The following is a 6,826-nucleotide window of genomic DNA, read 5'->3' on the forward strand; positions in this document are numbered from 1 at the left end:
TTAGTTCAATAACCAAACTAGACTCCATGTCTAATCAGATTAAGGAAGGCTGTTTAACCTAAACACCATGCTTAATTTAAAAGCCAATAGAAGTATGTACAGTACTTCCAAACTAACACTTACTAGGATAAACAAAGGTAGCGTGATGGCATTTATAGAGATCTACTCAAGTGGAGATGAAGTAGTGTGATTAGTATTTAACAAATTGAGCATGTCTCAAAGGTAGGGACAACCAACATAGCAACATGGCAAAGGATGTTTTTATGTAAGGTACTCCTCCAAGCTTGAATTTTGCAAAACTCAAGTTTGGATGAATTTAATTCAGTGTTGCATAATGATTGGTTGGACATACCTTGTACTTGCTTGTCATTCATCCGATCTTCTTGCTCCAATCCTAGAAAGGTTAGTGACAAGAATACCCGAAGGAATATTTTTACAATTATCCTTATATGCTCAATACACAAGACAATATGGCAAGGTCATGTTACAATCTGATAAGCGCTTATTTTAGGACACTAAGCTTGTCCTTGGAAAACCATCAGTTTATGTTGGCGAAGTGGTTTCCCCTCTGACGCCAACCTTTGTATATCAAGATTAGCTCAACAAGATCTGCAATATTTATTATAGACATATGCATCGACAACCGCCCTTTTAAAAGTTTTGTAAATAGAAAGGAAGAGGGGGTTGGAGATCTCAAATGTGGTGATGTTGGAGAGACCAATAGATTGGGAAGATGTTTCATATGAGCATGGAGTAAACGAAGTGGGTATGAAATAAATTCCATGCTCATTAATGTTATCTTCGTCTCTAATCTGAATGTTCAAAGTTTCTCTTGGATTGGTCCTGTCTATGTCCTCTTCTATAGATGGATGAATCTCATATTCAAGGGGAGTTAAAGACTCAACATCTGAAATTGAGCCAAGGTCAGAATCCATTAAGGCTTCTTCCTTGTCCTTCCATTCTACACATTCCAGCCATTTAGAATTTATGATCAAGACAAGGGAGCTGATATAATCTTCTTGTTGATGCAAAACTGATCTGCAAACACAAAGGGCTAATACCCGATTCAAACGTTAAGGCGTGCCAGCCGATTTGACCTTACTATCGGCAAAGGTGATAACTCGAATACTTTAGTCCTGACAACAGCGATGCGCCCGGATGTCATGGCTAAGAAGTACTCACGCGGAACTCGAGAACACGCCGAGCTTAAGTCGACGAGTTCTTAAGAACTCGTAATAAAAGGAAAAAGTATGACGAAGTCGTCGAAAAGTAGATGCTGGAATATGAGTAAAAACGTGTGTTTGATTGATTTATTGATTATTACAAGGCCCTAGGGTCTATATTTATACCCTGCTCAAAGAGCTACAACCAGACACGATTAGAATTCGAATTCCAAATTACACGGAATCCGTATACAAAACGATGCAAATAATTAAGGAAATAACAAAACTATCCCTCGTGACAAACCGAAACTCCTCCACATAACGACCGGCAGCTTCCAGACTCCTCCTTTGCATCATCAGCAGATCCTTTGCCATAGTCATCGGCAGACTTTCTTATCTAGCCATCGGCACCATATTACCGCCTGTGGACTTAGTCACATTCAACTTCTCCCTCATCGGCAACCATCCTCATCGGCAACCCGCTTTGTAAACATCGTACTGCCACCTTATCCTGCCATCCTAGACACGTGCCCAAAAACGGTGTCAACAGTTGCCCCCCAGTTTCGGAGTATAAAACTATTAATGCTCCGAAATTCTCTGCAGTAATGATGTCTTCTCCCGCAATTAATGCTCTTAATCTGGTAACCGACAACTTCAACCTAGACAACTCTGATCCTAATCCTCCGCAGATTCCTCGAAATCCCCGACTTCCTAAACGGGCATTTTTCTCAGTCGTACATCGGCAACAATACCGTTACAAAGATCTGCCGATGTTCTGACCAGGATATTCGCAAAAACGGTTACTTCCCCTCTATCCGCCCATCGGCAATATGACCGTTATGGAATATCGCCGATGGACCGACCAGGAGATCTCGCACAGTAAAATATCTTCAGATAATGACCGCTTCCCGTCAAATCACCTGCACAATCCCTGGATTACCGTGCGAACAGTTACCATATCCACATGAGTACCCTCGGATTTCTCGGATGCGGCAAAGAGATAAGTCGGATTTACCCTTGCCCATTCTGTCCTATAAATAGTTCCTTCTTGGGTACTCCTCCCCCATCACACCATTCTACTACCCAACTTTACTTTTTCAGCGGCGGCGCCACCAAAAACTCCTAAGGTCTCCGACAAGCACCCCTCTTCTCCAACTCCGGTGCCTTCACACGCTTCCCTCGCAGCAAGATGGCCGTCGGGTTCGTCGTCCCTGAGGTCAAATCTCCACCCTGTCTTCTGTATTTTTCTTCATATTCCTGTTCACTCGCAATTCATTTTACTGAACATCTTCCTTTTCTTTCCTTTTTGTATTTCTTTTTACGCCCAAAATCATTAGGAATTGTCCAACAAAATTGTCATCCCCACCGATCAGCCACACCTTCAATGCCTCGGCCCTCTAGGGGACCCAGATCCAACTGACCTTATCAACGCAGAAACCAACAGGATCCCCTTCAGAGCCGAAAATTTTTCCTTAGATCTGTGGAAGGACACCTTCTGCTCTTGGCCCAGCCCAACTGTAGTGTGGAAAGACTGGTTCTTGAGGGTCAGCAATTCTAATGAAGTTCAGTGGGGTGAAAGGAATCTAGCCCAATGCATTAGATTGTCCATTGCCGATATGCATAGGAACGAGTCACTACTGATAGCTGCATCCTACTTTTGGTCAGACACTCTCAATGCTTTTGCCTTTGGCCACGGCCCTGCTTCTCCTACTCTTGCCGATGTAGCCATGCTTACTGGTCTAGATATATCTTCTGCCGATAGCACCCACTTTTTTGATACTGCCCCTAGTGCCAAAGTGGAGACTCGCGCTATCGGCGGTTGGTCGGGGTACATTCAGAAGTACCGTGGGAAAGGATCTGTCACCATAAAGGAACAAACCACCTTTCTGAACATGTGGCTGGACAAGTTTGTATTCTGTGGTCGATCGGCAGGACCGACTTCTGTCTACCTATCGGCAGCAGAAAGACTGGCTAACGGTGGCCGATTCCCTCTCGGCCGATACTTGCTTGGCGCTGCTTACCACCTTCTCCATCAAGTAGCCCAGAAACTTCTGCTCGGCCAATCCATTGGCAACTTGGGAGGCCCCTGGTGGTTTGTCAACATGTGGCTCAATCTGCATCTGCACAAGCGTCTCAACTTCAACCTGTTCACACAGCGTTTCCCAAGAGATATAACTGAAAACCACGTATTGGATGAAGAGGAATCGGCAACACGCGCCCCCTTGAACTTTGGCGAAGCTGTCATAGTTCTGCCTGGTTCAGGGGGTAGTCTAGATCAGATCGGCCGATTCTTCCAGACTCTGTATGAGGGTTTGACCAGAGACGAACGACCATGGTTGGCTTATGATGACCCAGATAGCATGCTCCCTCTGACCTTCAATCCATTTGATGAAGCTCTCGACAGGGATGATGGCAATTGTGACTCCCAAAATCATTCCAGTGAATTTCTTTGGTAGCACAAAAACCTCCCCTCAAACTTACGAATTTTACAATCCATCGGCATTAGCTCGCCAGTTAGCTTTCGGCCAGTTGCTGATTGCACTTCCTTATGCCGATGTGATAAAACCCAGAGAAACTATCAACAACCTTCTTGAGTGGACTCGAGCAGCCCAACTACCACCCAACGCCGATATAGATGTAGATCTGTCAGAATGGGTTCCAGCTGCTTTTATCACTCAAGCATACAAGTTATGGTGGGTAGAATGGAAAGAGCATCTATTCTGCAGATCGGCACTTTCATACCGCGGCATGATTGACTCCGAATACGAAGTTCCCGATGACACTGTAAGTAACTCAAACCAACGTTTCACTTTCTCAATATTACCCCCATCGGCAGCTTATCCTTGTATTCCTTTTGCAGGTTGACAATATTCCTCCATTGGTTAGCAGGAGTGGCAGGCCGATCGACTTGTTTCCATCAGGCCCGATTTCCTCAATCGGCCACAACGCTCCCACTCTAGCTTCCATCGTGCATCGGGGTGTACGCCTCAGGAAAGTCACCACCAGAAGAACCCAGACATCACCAACGGTTGCTGCTCCCACTCTTGCACGGGCTTTCAAGGCAATTTGTCAAATCTTTTCCTTTATGCTGACTATCTTTATATCGGCTATATTTATGCTTATAAACTCTTGTTCATTATTGCAGCAAACCGGCGCATCGGCGAAAGCCAGGTGTGAGAGTACCGATGCCCCCCAGTCTAGCCAACCCAAGAGAAAGGGCACCACGGGTGCTAAGACTGGAACAAAGCGCCAGAAGGTAGCAACTCCCCCTCCTCCTCCGGTATCTCCAATTCCGGTGGAGTCTTCTCCTTCTTCTCCAGAAGCCCAGCCACAGCAAGCACCATCTCCCCCACCTATGCAGGAAGCACCACAGATAGAAGAACCCCAACAGGAAGGATCTCAAACAGAAGATACATCAGCTGACATGGGTGAACAAACAACTGACCCGGTGGGTCCCGTTATACCATCGGCAGTTCTCCCGATTCAGACAACCGTTGTCCCTCCTCCAGGTAACATACTTTAACAATATCGCTACTGATGAACTTATTCTTATTTAGTCTCATAACTCCTTTTGTCTTCTTTCAGTTGATATCGTTCCATCGGCAACCTCAGCCGATCAACCTGTAGCTCCATCGGCATCTTTGGCCGATCAGCCTGCAGCTCCGTCAGCACTTCTCAGTCAAAGACAAGAGGTCGCCTTGAAGCAAGTAAGTCACCGTTTACCGTTAGCACTATTTGCAGATTCTCTGAGTATGAGCTAATTTTGCTTTCCCTCCCAGGAACAAGATTCTCCCGATAGCCTGTTCTCCTTCGCCATCGATTTCTCTGAAGAAGAAGGTGAAGAAGCAAGCACTTCTCAGACGGTTGGCATCACATCGGCAGAGGTCAGGGTCAGGCTGGAAGAATTGTCAGCTCTCCTTCACCAGGACACAGCGCAATTGGTTGATGATTCCGACCCTACCAAGACCCTGTTCAGAACTCTCAGAGGCCAAATCCCAGCCGATGTTGAAGAAATCCTGTTCCAAGCCGCTCATCTGGAGAGTCGCCAGCTGCAGTACCAAAGAGCTTCTCAGCGGCTTGCCGATAGAGCCGCTCAGACTCAACTCTCCGATGAAATGAAGAAAGAGAAGCTTTTGACCGATGAGAAGCACAAGAACATCGGTATCCTGAGATCTTCTGGAGACGCGCTGAAGCAGAAGATATCCGATCTATCGGCAAGAAAAGAGTCCCTGTTGGCGGAGCTCAAGGAAGTAGAGAACGCTCTGTCCCAAGCCCAACAGGAAGAGAGCCAATTGCCAGAGACCATCAGGCTTCTTGCACGCGAGCGAAATGCTCATGGTCACAAAGCACTCCAACTGAAGAAGAAGCTGAAGCCGATAGAAGGTTCTGCCGATGATGACATCAAGGAGATAGAAGCAGCCAACCAAATTCGGCTACGTGCTATATCGGCAATCCAGACGCTGCTTAACACATAGAGTTTCCATCGGCATTGTATCTGCGCTTTCCTACTTCCTCAGCTTTTAGTCTAGCCGATAGGACTGTTATCAGCGCCTAAACTTTTGAAACACCAAGTCTTGTCCCCAGGCATTTGGATCCAGCCGATAGGAGTGTTATCGGCACCTAAACCTCTATGCATCGACCCATATACTGGGGTAGTACTTCTTTAAATATTTGCCGTTTAATGCTCTGGGAAATTCAATTCCTTCGAGGGTTTCTAGAATGTAGGCATTATCAGGAGCCGATCGACTTATCCGATAAGGACCCTCCCAATTAGGAGACCACTTTCCAAACTTCGAACTTTTGGTCCCAATCGGTAAAATTAATTTCCATACCAAATACCCATCGGCAAACTCTTTAGCCTTCACTTTCTTATCATACCATCTAGCAACTCTCTTCTTATTTTCTTCTATACTCATTAAAGCTTTTAACCGATGCCCTGCTAGATCATCCAATTCATCGGTCATCAAAGTGGCATAACCATCAGAAGTTAATTGATCTTGAAAAGATAATCGCCTAGATCCAGCCTTAATTTCCCAAGGCAACACTGCATCATGTCCATACACCAATTGATAGGGTGATACCTTGGTCGATCCATGACAAGCCATCCGATAAGACCACAATGCTTCATTTAATAATGTATGCCACCGCTTAGGATTTTCTTCAATCTTTCGTTTAATAAGCTTGATAATTCCTTTGTTAGACGCTTCGGCCTGCCCATTGGCTTGAGCATAATAAGGAGAAGAATTCAACACTTTAATTCCCATACCGATTGCGAATTCATCGAACTCCCCCGATGTGAACATGGTGCCCTGATCGGTAGTAATCGTTTGGGGAATCCCAAATCGGTAAATAATATGCTCCTTCACAAAATCAATCATATTGGCCGATGTGACTTTCTTCAAAGGAATAGCTTCAACCCACTTAGTGAAATAGTCAGTGGCAACTAGAATGAACTTATGCCCTTTGCTAGATGGTGGATAAATCTGGCCGATCAGATCGATGGCCCATCCCCGGAACGGCCAAGGCTTTATTATAGGATTCATAGCCGATGCGGGTGCTCTCTGGATATTACCAAACTTTTGACAACCTTGACATCCCTTGAAATATTTAAAACAATCTTCAAGTATGGTTGGCCAAAAATATCCATTCCTTCGAATCATCCA

Source organism: Sorghum bicolor, chromosome 8, assembly GCF_000003195.3.
Source record: "Sorghum bicolor cultivar BTx623 chromosome 8, Sorghum_bicolor_NCBIv3, whole genome shotgun sequence".
Taxonomy (NCBI): domain Eukaryota; kingdom Viridiplantae; phylum Streptophyta; class Magnoliopsida; order Poales; family Poaceae; genus Sorghum; species Sorghum bicolor.